Source organism: Eumetopias jubatus, unplaced genomic scaffold (genome assembly GCF_037043125.1).
Source record: "Eumetopias jubatus isolate StellerSeaLion01/CBP00866 unplaced genomic scaffold, mEumJub1_p1.0 scaffold_6, whole genome shotgun sequence".
NCBI lineage: Eukaryota > Metazoa > Chordata > Mammalia > Carnivora > Otariidae > Eumetopias > Eumetopias jubatus.
Genome location: NW_028274812.1, coordinates 118,564,471 through 118,575,658, shown reverse-complemented (window position 1 = coordinate 118,575,658; position 11,188 = coordinate 118,564,471). Strand labels below are relative to the sequence as shown.

The 11,188-nt window shown below is 51.2% G+C and overlaps 1 pseudogene; it reads right to left on the bottom strand.

The window, feature by feature from the left end:
- Positions 1 to 1,232: 1,232 nt before the first annotated feature.
- Positions 1,233 to 1,955, bottom strand: LOC148164135 (large ribosomal subunit protein eL29-like; annotated as a pseudogene).
- Between the last annotated feature and the right edge of the window lie 9,233 nt (positions 1,956 to 11,188).

The window sequence follows — 11,188 nt, the reverse complement described above, 5'->3', positions numbered from 1 at the left end:
GTCCAGCTAATTCATTAGTTTTGCATTCTGACATGCATTTATTTTTGTCAAGACTATGAAAAATACAAAAATTACAAAAAAATACTGACATTATAAAAGTATTTTATTTTCCTAAAAGAGCTATGTCATATAATCTGGACGATTTCTTTCTTTTTTTAAGATTGTATTTATTTATTTGACAGAGAGAGGCACAGCAAGAGAGGGAACACAAGCAGGGAGAGTGGGAGAGGGAGAAGCAGTCTTCCCGCTGAGCCGGGAGCCTGATGCGGGTCTCGATCCCAGGACCCTGGGACCATGACCTGAGCCAAAAGCAGATGCTTAACAACTGAGCCACCCAGGCACCCCTGGATGATTTCATCTATGTGTTTGACTTTAACAAGACTGATTAAGTGATTTTAATACTATGAAGCAATACAAATAAAATATTGTTAAAATTGAATTTTGTGATCATCTCAACATGAAAAATCACCTTGCCTTCCTATTTAGAGCCCCTTAAAGATAAGCTTTCTTCCTCTTTTAGTTTCCACAGGCTACAGAGTGAATTATTTCCGATGAAAATGTTCTTTCCACATCTGCCTTAAGAAAGCCACTGCTGGGGTGTGTGGGTGGCTCAGCCAGTTAAGTGTCAGATTCTTGTTTCAGCTCAGGTCATGGTCTCAGGGTCATGAGATGGAGCCCCGCATCGGGCTCTGCGCACAGAACGGAGTCTGCTTGAGATTCTCTCTCCCTCTGCCCCTTCCCCATTGTGCTTTCTCTCTCTCTCTCTCTCTCTCTCTCTCTCTCTCTCTCTAACTAAAATAAATAAGAAATAAATCTTTACAAAAAAAGAAAGCAAGCCACTGCAAACTGCATGAAGGCTTTCATCCCAGCTGCTTGCAGTCTTGCACGAGGCTGGGATGAAGGGTCCTTACTGCACTCGTCTCTGCACGGGCCTGGGCAAGGGTTTCTCTGAGCTCTGAATCCAGGTGACAGTACGCACATGTGCCAATTTTGCAAAGCACTACAGCTGCCTTTCCAGAGGGCTGTGTTCTCTACGTATCCACTAATGTTGCCCACGGATCCCAGCTCCCCAGATCTTGGCCAGTGTTGCTTATTTCCCACCTTTCTGTCTTTGGTCTCTCTAACTGGGATAAAGTGGTTGTCTCATTGCCATGACTTTTTCATTTCATTTTTGTTTTTTTTTTTGACAGATCCCGCCGCAGGTTTATTTGTTCAAATAGCACAGGAGGACACTAGCCCCATGCAGACAGAAGCCCGGGGGTCGCATCGGTCCTTCTGTCCTCACACTGGCAGAGGTCTCTGCACCGGAGCCTTTGTGGGGGCTGGGTGCCTCTGGGAGCCTGAGCCGCAGCAGGAGCTGGAGCTGGGGTCACAGCTGCAGCCTGGGCCTTGGTTTGAGCCTTGGTCTTGGACTTCGGGCTGCAGAGCCCTGAGACCCTTGGCAAAGTGGACGGGAGCAGGTTTCCTGAGCTTGGGGTGAGCGATGCAGGCAAGTCGATTGAGCTTGCGGCTGCCGCCCTTTGGGACCTTGGGCTTGACCTCCATGGGCTTGATGAGGTCCTTGATAGTCTCGGCACGTGCATGCACAACCTTGGTGTTGTTGGCCTACATCTAATTCACGCCCTTCTTGTGCTTCTTGGCAAAGCACATGTTCCTCAGGAACTCGGAGTCTGCCCTCTTAAGAGATTCATATCTTTTTTAAAAGATTTCTTTATTATTTGAGAGAGTAAGAGAGAGAATCTCAAGCAGACTCTGGGCTGAGTGCAGAGCCCCACACGGGGCTCGATCTCACGACCCTGAGATCATGACCTGAGTGGAAACCAAGAGTTGGATGCTTAACTGATTGAGCCACCCAGGCACCCGAGATTCATATCTTTGTGATCAGGGTTTCTTGATGCCTTTTCTGTGCCATTTTTGTGACTGGCGGTCACGGTGTGGTTCTTGGACTTGTCCATGCCTGAACCGAAGCCTCCCATTTCATTTACTGCATTTATTATTTCTAGAAGTCCAACTTGGTTCCGTTTAAGATGTACCATATCACTTTTCTACTTTCCTATTCCCTGCAGAGATATTCAACCTATTTCTTTACAACAGTAAACTTAGTTTATCATCTGTTTCATGTAGTTCCATTATCTAGAGTTTTTACATGGGGTGGCCCCTAGGCCAGAGGGCATCTTTATACAAATTAGAAAAAGTGGCCCTTCTTCAACCATGTGTCTTTGTTTTTGTTTTGTTTTGTTTTAAGATTTTATCCATTTATTTGCCAGAGAGAGAGAGAGCACAAGCAGGGGGAGGGACAGAGGGAGAGGGAGAAGCAGGTTCCCCGTGGAGCAGGGAGCCCGATGTGGGGCTCTATCCCAGGACCCTGAGATCATGACCTGTGCCGAAGGCAGACACTTAACTGACTGAGCCACCCAGGTGCCCCCAACCATGTGTTTTTTTAAAAGTTAGAAGATTATCACAAAACCTGACCAGCTCAGCCAGGGAGAACATTCCAGCATGTTGGGGGCACACACGCATGCGCACACACTGTCACACACTCACACAACCCCCGGGTGCTGGGTCACACAGCTGCTGACGACCACACACTCCCTCGGTCCCCAGTGGTCAGAGGTGGAGTCTGGCAGCTGCAGAAATTGGGCTTCTAGGGCAGCAGGCTGGAGCCTGATTTCCTTGTTTCCTGAGTTATCTTTGATGACATGCTGGTTGTTGTATTATTCGTAGGAATAATTCAGAAGGAAGGTAATCTCCTCCACAGAGCATTTGTGTTTGCTGCTTCCAAGAGCCTGGGGGCATTGCCAGCGCTGAGCTTCTCAAAGTTGAGGCTTGGGATACCCTGGGTCACCTGCACCAACAGAGCCAGGCTATAATCTCCCCAGGCTGGTCCACTTCCGGTTTACCCTTAACCTGGCTTATTGGGGGGAATGGGTTCTCCCATTAGACTTCCCACCTGCGGGGCTGTGGTGGAGACATACTCATCTCAAGAGGCCATCAGGAGGAGAGCTCAACCCCCTGCTAGTGGGCAGAGGTCCTCAGGAAGAGAGCAGCTTCTCCTTGATCCCCGTGTCCGACACAGTGATGCTGTCCCATCTTGTCAGCTCTTTACAGAGGCTCCTTTCAACACTCTATCCAGCTTTTTTAGTCGTTTCAGCAGGAGGGTTGCGGGAGAGAGTTCTCCTGCTATTACCAGAGAGTCCTGTTGTTTTAATTTGCAATCCTTTGATTAGAGGTGAATCGCAGGCTCCCCTGGGATTGGCAATATTTCCAATTTCCTCTCCAGCCAAGTGCCCGCTCATTCCCTGTGCCCTCTTTTCTCACTCTTTCCTGCCTTTCTCTTGCTGATGTGAAGGTGTTCCTTAAACACTCTAGATGTTAATTCTGTGTTAATTGCATATAACATCTTTTCCTGCTGAGTTATCTAGCCAGTCAATACCTTTCTGGCGGGCTTTACGCAACAGATATCCTTGATTTTGTTGCAGGCAAATTCAACACAGTCACCTCTGGAAGGTTTGCAGTGTGTCACTATGACCCTTCATCATTCAAAGCCAGGTCTCCCAGTGTCATTTGACCTGCATGAAGTAGAGGGGCTCCGACCTCCCTCTACAGTTCACTGAACTTGTATTTGCACAGGTTAAGTCTGCAGCGTTGGTGACCTTGCCACATCGCTGCCTCATTTGTTAGCTTCCAATAAAAGTCACGAGTCCCTGATGCGTGTTGCTGTGAGGCCCTAGCCCCCCTCATCCTGGGCTCACCAAGCTAAGTCTGAGACCTACAGGCAGAACACAGATCGTCATTATTTTTCATCTTGAGTCAGCCCACCATTCCAGGCTGCTAAGTTATTTTTGGACCCCGATTCTGTCATCCAGTGCTTTGGCTGTCCCAGTTTTGGGGGCCACCTGAAACTTTGGTAAATATGTCATCCATGCCTCCCCCCGTGTCACCCATGAGAAGGTGGACCGCGGGAGGACAAAGGCCTGAACCCTGGCGCATGTCCCTGGAGTCCTCTTTCAGGCAGATATTGATTAATTAATGATAACATTCCCTGAGAGTCCTTGAGGAGCCACTAAATGCCTGAGCGTGGGCTAAGTGCTGGGGACGCAAGGCGGCTGGGGAAACAAGTCCTCCACCCTCTCAGGGCTCACACTGCCATGGAGGAGGCAGAGGCAATTAAATCTATAAATGATCATTTCCTCTTGTTCTGCGCTTTTTTAAAAAAAATTTATTTATTCATTTGAGACACAGAGAGAATGAGCATGAGCAGTGGGAGAGGCAGAGGGAGAAGGAGAAGCAGACTCCCCGCTGAGCCAGGAGCCCGATGTGGGGCTCAATCCCAGGACCCTGGGTTCATGACCTGAGCCGAAAGCAGACGCTTAACCATCTGAGCCACCCAGGTGCCCCTGAGTGCTTTTGTTTTTACAAAGAACTCGCTCATGGATTGTCTCTTTTGAGCCCTGTTTGGGACAGGCAGTCCGCCAGGAATACATGTACTTAGCCACAGACCATCCTACAGTTCCCCAGTCATCCTGCGGGCTTTCAGGAAATTAGCCAAGCGCTTTGCTGAAATTCCCACGCACCGTGTCTGCAGCGCTGGACAAGGACTGCAAACAGGACAGAGATCTGGCGTGCAGGCTTCCTCACGAAGGCACGCCGTACCCCTTTATAACTGCTTACGAATTATTTGTTCATAATTCACTGCCAGTCTCATTTGCAGCACTTCCTGCAAGGTCTATGAGGCTCGTTCTCGCATGGTGCTGGGGTGTAATTCATCAGGACCAGAAGATTCCAGAAGATCCTACAGCTGCACTGTTTATCCGGGGAGGTATTTACCCTCCAGCCCAGCAATTCGGGGTGGGGGGGGCTGGTAAAGCCTTCTTCTGGGTCCAGTGTACCCCCCTCCACTGGCGGGAGGGGGTAATGCAGTGCTTCTCCAAGTCTGGGGGCCACTGGGGGTCCTGTCCCATTATTAATGGGATGAGGAAATGCATTTACTAGGTCTTGACTAGCATTTCCTTATAGATAAAACAACGAATAGAAAATATCAGAGAGCGCTGTGGCTGGTAAGGGTACATGCTGTTTTATGAAATTCTCCTTTCAGTTATATATTAGATGTATGTGCGCTGGGCTCAGATCTAAAATCTGTCTCTTACTGTGGGTCTTCGTGGAAAAGTTTCCAAAGCTACGGGCACAGTGATTAAATCCATCCTCTTGAGTCCGCTAGAACATGGTTCAGCTCTGTGACTTTGGAGCCAGTTACCCAACCTAAGAGAATTTCATCGATAACACAAGATTGTAGTACTTATCTCCTCAGGCTTTTATGAGGATTAAATGAAATAATAAGTGGAAATGGCTTGGTTCAGCACCTGGAATGTAATGTGCTCTGAAGATGGGGTTGTTTTCTCGCTTTGAAGATATGCACACATGGCCTGGTTTCCTTCTCTTCCCGAGCGCTATTAATTTCACTTCCTACTTTCTATTTTCAGCAGTTTGAAGAAGCAAGTCTGTGGCTTTCTAGCAATCCTGGATTTTATGGATATTATCTCACATCTCAGAGGGTTTCAAGGCTCATAAACCTGCTTCTCCCAAGGCTTGAGGCTCAATGCCTGTGTTGCCTGCGATTTGGGGGCGGCTCCGTGCGCCCCAGCCGTCCCCTCTCCGTCGGAGGCCGGGAGGTATTTTAAAACCAGGCTCTCTCCTTCCTTTTCCTCTGAGGAATGGAAACCTTTTCCTGCCTGTCCTCCCAGCGCCGTAAACTCTCTCCCATTCCCTGGGCCAGGCCTCTTTTCTGGCCTCCCTGCAAACCTGCTTCTTGGTCAGGGGGCAGGGGTGCTCTCAGCTCCCCCCACCCCCTGCATCCCGGGCGCCCTCACTGTTCCCCAACCCGACCCGGGGCGCTGGAGCCAGCTGCCGCCCAGGTTTGTGGGGCCGGCCACCTCCCCTCCCTCCCTGAGACAGAGTTCAAGAGCAGAGTGGGTAGACTGCAAAGCTGCCCCCAGCTCCCCCCAGAAGCAGGCCCAGGGTTGAGTGCCACATGAAAGCCCCACAGGCCTCTCGTTGGTTCACACCCAGTGCCGGAGTCACCCAGATGGATGTTCTCTGCGCTCCAAGGCTCAGTCTAGGCCTAGGTCTTTAATGCCACCCCTCAAAAAGGCTTGTTATCAAGCAGCAGGTGCAGGGGGTGGGGGCCCCTGTAAGAAGTTCCCACATAAGGGCACCTCTACCAGGGGAAATTGCCTTTCTTAACAATAAAGTTTGAATTCAAATATGTCATGTTTGAATTCAAATATGTCATTCAGTTTATAGCACAATAGAATCGGGATCAAAGAAATTGGAAGGGCGAGGCAGAGTTTGCTTTTGAAAAAGCATTTCAGGGATTTTCCTCCTTGGTTGTCTATGGAATAGGAACTGTCCTGGTTTTTCTTTTCAGATTACACATTGAGTGCCAGGTGTCAGGAGGGGAGCAGGGTGCCAGAGCATCCCTCCTGGGCCATGCTGAACCCCGGGTCATGAAGTCCACTCCACTCCTGGAGACGGGTCCCCAAGGGACTGTGGGACACTCCCCTCTGTTCACAACTCGCAAATAAACATCACTTAGAAAAAACTTTTGCCATCAGTACACCAGCGGGAAACAAAATGGATACTTCTCAAATATTCCAAGATCATACACCCTTTTCAGCAATCCCATTAGAACTAGGCTTTAATTTTAAAAAATGCCAATTTGATTGGATAGAAACTACTTTTCTACAACTTTCCTTTAGCCAAAAATGTTATAAATTGTTTTTATTCTGTGCTTTATATACCATGTGGACTTGGTGTGTCCAAATTAAATTTCAAGAGAAATAAATGTATAGAAAGATCAGCTGAGCCGAGCCCTCATCCTGAAAACATTGCATACAAAAAATACTAGTAACTAGTGGTTAGTAAACAACCGCACACATATTTTTCGGTATTTTAATTTCTCATTCTGATGGCAGAATACATTAGAGGCACACGACATAGAAAGTGGGCTTCTCCAGTAATTCCATTTCCAACGTCAAACCTCAGAGGCAGTGTGTGTCTGGCCCACCTTCTCGTAGAGAGTAGAGCGATGCCTGTGTGTGGACATGCCCAGGAGCGTATGCAGAAGTAGAAATATTTGGGGCGCCTGGGTGGTTCAGTCATTTAAGCGTCCGACCCTTGATTTCAGCTCAGGTCATGATCTCAGGGTTGTGAGATCGAGCCCCGAGTCGGGCTCCACGCTCAGTGTGGCGTCTACTTAAGATTCTCTCTCCTTCTCAAATAAAATAAATCTTAAAAAAAAAAATAGAAATGTTTGCTTCCAACAGACAGTTTCAAGTACTTCTGCCCGGTGGACAAGGCAAGGGGCAGAGGGCCTTATGCTGGTGCTGGGGTAGCACACTGCATGGTCTCTCAGCTAGGACTGGCTGCGAGAGGAGGAGGGTACCTGGGGGGGGTGGCTCAAAGGAAACACTTCAGGGTGGCATTCCTCAGTCTGGGAATAAGGACAGGGAAGGGGAAGAGCTGGGAGGTAGCAAGCAATCGCCAAGGTGCCAAGAGGCTGCTGAGAGGCAGCGGTGCAGAGGGAGGGTTGCATATACCCCGCCCTCAGTGACTGTGGGAGACTCCCCTGCACACCCTGCCACGGCGGGGGGGGGGGGGGGGGGCTGTGCGCAGGGCAGAGCTCACAGATAGGCTCCTGCAGGGGGGAGGCGGCAGTGGTCCCCCCCAGGCAGCACTGAGCGACTGCTCAGGACAAAGCCCTCTCCAAGAGATGCGGGAGCCAGCGGGTTCTGCCTCCCCTTCTGCAGTCCATGAGGTCCGTGGGGGCGACGCTGGGCCAGGCCTCACCATGGTACAGCTACGCTCCCAGGCCGACGACACAGGACAGGTGAGTTGAAACAGGGACCCCAACTTACTCAGGGCTGTCTTTCTGAAACGGGTTTCAGCTGAGACTTGAAATACATCCTCCCCGCCTCCACACACACCCCGTCGTCCTCCCTGAACCCAGGTTTGTGGGGCCGGCCTCCAGGGAGTAATTTCCTCCGCCATCACCGTCTGTCTGCACATCGCAACGCGGCCTATCCTGGCCAAGGCCTCCACCTAAGATCTTCTGTTTAGTTCTCTTTTGTTCAAGGCTGAGATGACCTCAACTCACAATTCCCGAAAGTGCACCACTGTTGGTGTCCTGGTTTAAGATTTCCTAGGCAAAACAGCCGGGGTGAGCTATTCCCGTCGGAGATCTGGGTACCGGCCAGATGCCAAGCCTCACGTGGGTGCCCGGCATTCAAGAAGACTACCTTTTCCTCCTGAAAGTTTGGGGGCTGGGTTTAGTGAGTGAGGACAGGTTTCTTGTGGTTGGGGGAGGACATGCCATTTGTTTGGTGGAGAGTTGCCTCATGACTGCAGGTAGCCGGCTTCTGCCAGCCCCCGGCACCGCCTTCAGGCCTTCCAGAAGTGCCCACGGAAGTCGGGCCATTGCGAGTTTCATCTCTTTTACCTCCTGGCCACCCTCCCCCCCGGCCTTCGCAGGGCTATCCCCCCACCCCTGGGGGGAAGCTCATGTGGCCCCTAAAGACCCTGATACGATGCTCCCACTGCAATGGCTGATTCCAGAAAGGCCATGACACGTGTGTGTGTGGGGGGGTGCTACATCCAACAGGGAGAGCAGGGTATCAGAGGATTCCTCAGGCGAGCATGACTCAGTCTTACCCTCCAGCTCGACACTGGCTTGCAGCTGCACTCCCCTCTCCCCCGCCCCCCCCCCCCCCCCCCGCATGAATCTCTCCAGAACCAGCTCCCTTTGTTACTGGCTTTGTCACCATCGCTTCACCAGCAAGACCTGGAGCGGGCCGGAAGGTCCCCCTGCAAGATTACGACCACATCTTAACCCCTGGAACCCAGGAGTGCAAACGGATTTGGAAAAGGGGTGTTTGCCGATGTAATTAAGAATCTTGAGACTAGATCATCCGGGATTACGAGAGGAGCCCTACATCCACAGACAAGTGTCCTAGGAGCCACAGAAGAGACACGGACAGGATAGCGGGCCTTGAGAAGACACAGGTGGAGAATGGAGTTCCATAGCCACAAACCAAGGAGCATCGGGAGCCCCAGGAGCTGGCAGAGGCAAAGGATTGTCCCCCAGGGCCTGCAGAGGGAGCTCGGCCCCGCTGGTACCTTGATTTTGGACCTCTGGCCTCCAGAACCCTGAGAATTCCTATTGTTCTAAGCCGCTCGGCTGGTGCTAGGTGCTAGGTGCTAGGTGCTAGGTGCAGCCCCGGGGAGCTCAGACAGCGCCCTCAACAGAGCCAGTGTCCCTGCCCGGTCCTACGCCCGCCCGCCCAGCAGCAGCACCAGGAGGCGACTGTCCCATCCTCAGGCACTGCCTTCGGCTCCTCACCGCTGTTTTCCCACCTCACAGGACACTTTCACAATCTTCCAGGCTGAGTCCCTCGCTTCCCCTACTGCTAAATGTTGGAGGCCCCCAGCGCGACCCTCATGAATCCCCTCGGTGAAATCATACTGTCCCGTGGCTCTAAGCACCACCCACCCTCTCTGCTCCCGATTTCCCTCTGCAGGAACCTGGCGCGGTAGGGGGCTCAGAAACTATTTGGAGGATGAGTAACATCTTTTCACATAAATCACTATTTTAAATGTGTTTACCATAGCGGGGCACCTGGCTGGCTCTGTCGGAGGAGTGTGCAACTCTTCATCTTGGGGTTGTGAGCTCAAGCCCCACGGTGGGTGTAGAGATCACTTAAAAAATTAACATACGTGTTTATCATATTCACTTTGGAAGCACTCTCAGATATACTCTCTTGTTCTTCTCATAAAAGCCCTGTGGCTTTTGAGTGACTGCGTGCTGGTCCTTCGGCTATTTTGTGGCAAAACGCAGGTTTCTGGATCTTTCAGCCCTCTCCTACCGTCCTCTGACAGGCTGGAGCACTGCCCTGGAGGTTCTGTTCCACTGATCGTGCTGTTCCGAGGTTTCTCTGTATTAGGAATCCTGTCTCGTGACTCCATCCTCTGATTATCAAGGCTTCTCGAGAGGCTTTCTCTCTGGAACAGGGGTTGGCAAAATAGGACCTGCGGGCCAGACCCAGTAGGCTCTCTGTTTTCGTAAAGCAAATCGTACCGGAAGGCAGCCCCACTCCTCAGCGTACATAGTTCTGGCTGCTTCTGTGCTCCAGCAGCAGAGCTGGGGCCAATAGCCCACAGTCAAGCATTTTTACTCTCTGGCCCCTTTACAGAAATGGCTTGGAATTAGCCACAGGGAAGGCTCTCCCCTCCTTGCTGTGTTTGCACCCTCGGTCTCCTGCATCCATTCTGGGAGAAGGGAAGGGATGATCTTTTCCAGCTTTCCAACTAGTCAGACTCCAGGCTTGGAAATGGTATGAAACCTACTATGCTGATGACGGTCTTGGTGATTGTTAGCCACCTTTCGGCCCTCCTCCCTCCCCATCAAGGCCTCTCCCCGAAGTGGAGTCTCTGATGATCAATAAGGTTGGGATTCCTCCTAAAGGCCTTCCCACATCTGCAACAAAGAAAAGAAGCCTCCTGAGAAAAGGCCTCTCTGCACTCCTTACAGACACACATATACTCCCTCCCATCGCGAAGAAAAGGAGAAAGCGCCTCGTCCATCGTCTTGGAAGGTTCTTCCACACTCATTACATTCACGGAGCTTTTTCGATTATGAAGTGCCGAGGAGCAGCCTGAGTGACTGACTCCTGGAGCTTGTTCTCCACCCTCAGCACTCAGGAGACTTCTTCCCCTGTGTCGGAAGCTGGGAGCTAGAGCTAAAGGTTTTGCCACGCCGCTCACATCCACGGGCCTTCCGTCTGCTGCGGCTGGTCAGAGCCCTAGACACACAACTTCCCACACTTGCTGCGGGAGTGGGCTCTGGCGTGAGCACACCGACGCCCGAGAACGTGTATGTTTCTCGGTGCTTCCTCACGCTCCTTACCTCCATCAGACTGTTGGCGAGTGCAATTCCTGTGGGTGCAGGAACGGGAGGGCGCAAACCTCTCTCCAGCAGATTTTCTGCCAAGCAGTAGTAGGTTGTGACTTCCCAGGGGACCTCTTCCCGCACTCGCCATACTTGAAGGATATTTTTTCTAAGACCTCTTGTGGTTTCTCGGGACTCAGGAGATTCTACAAAATTAGATCTCTGGGGCCCAGCCTTTGGGAGTTCTCC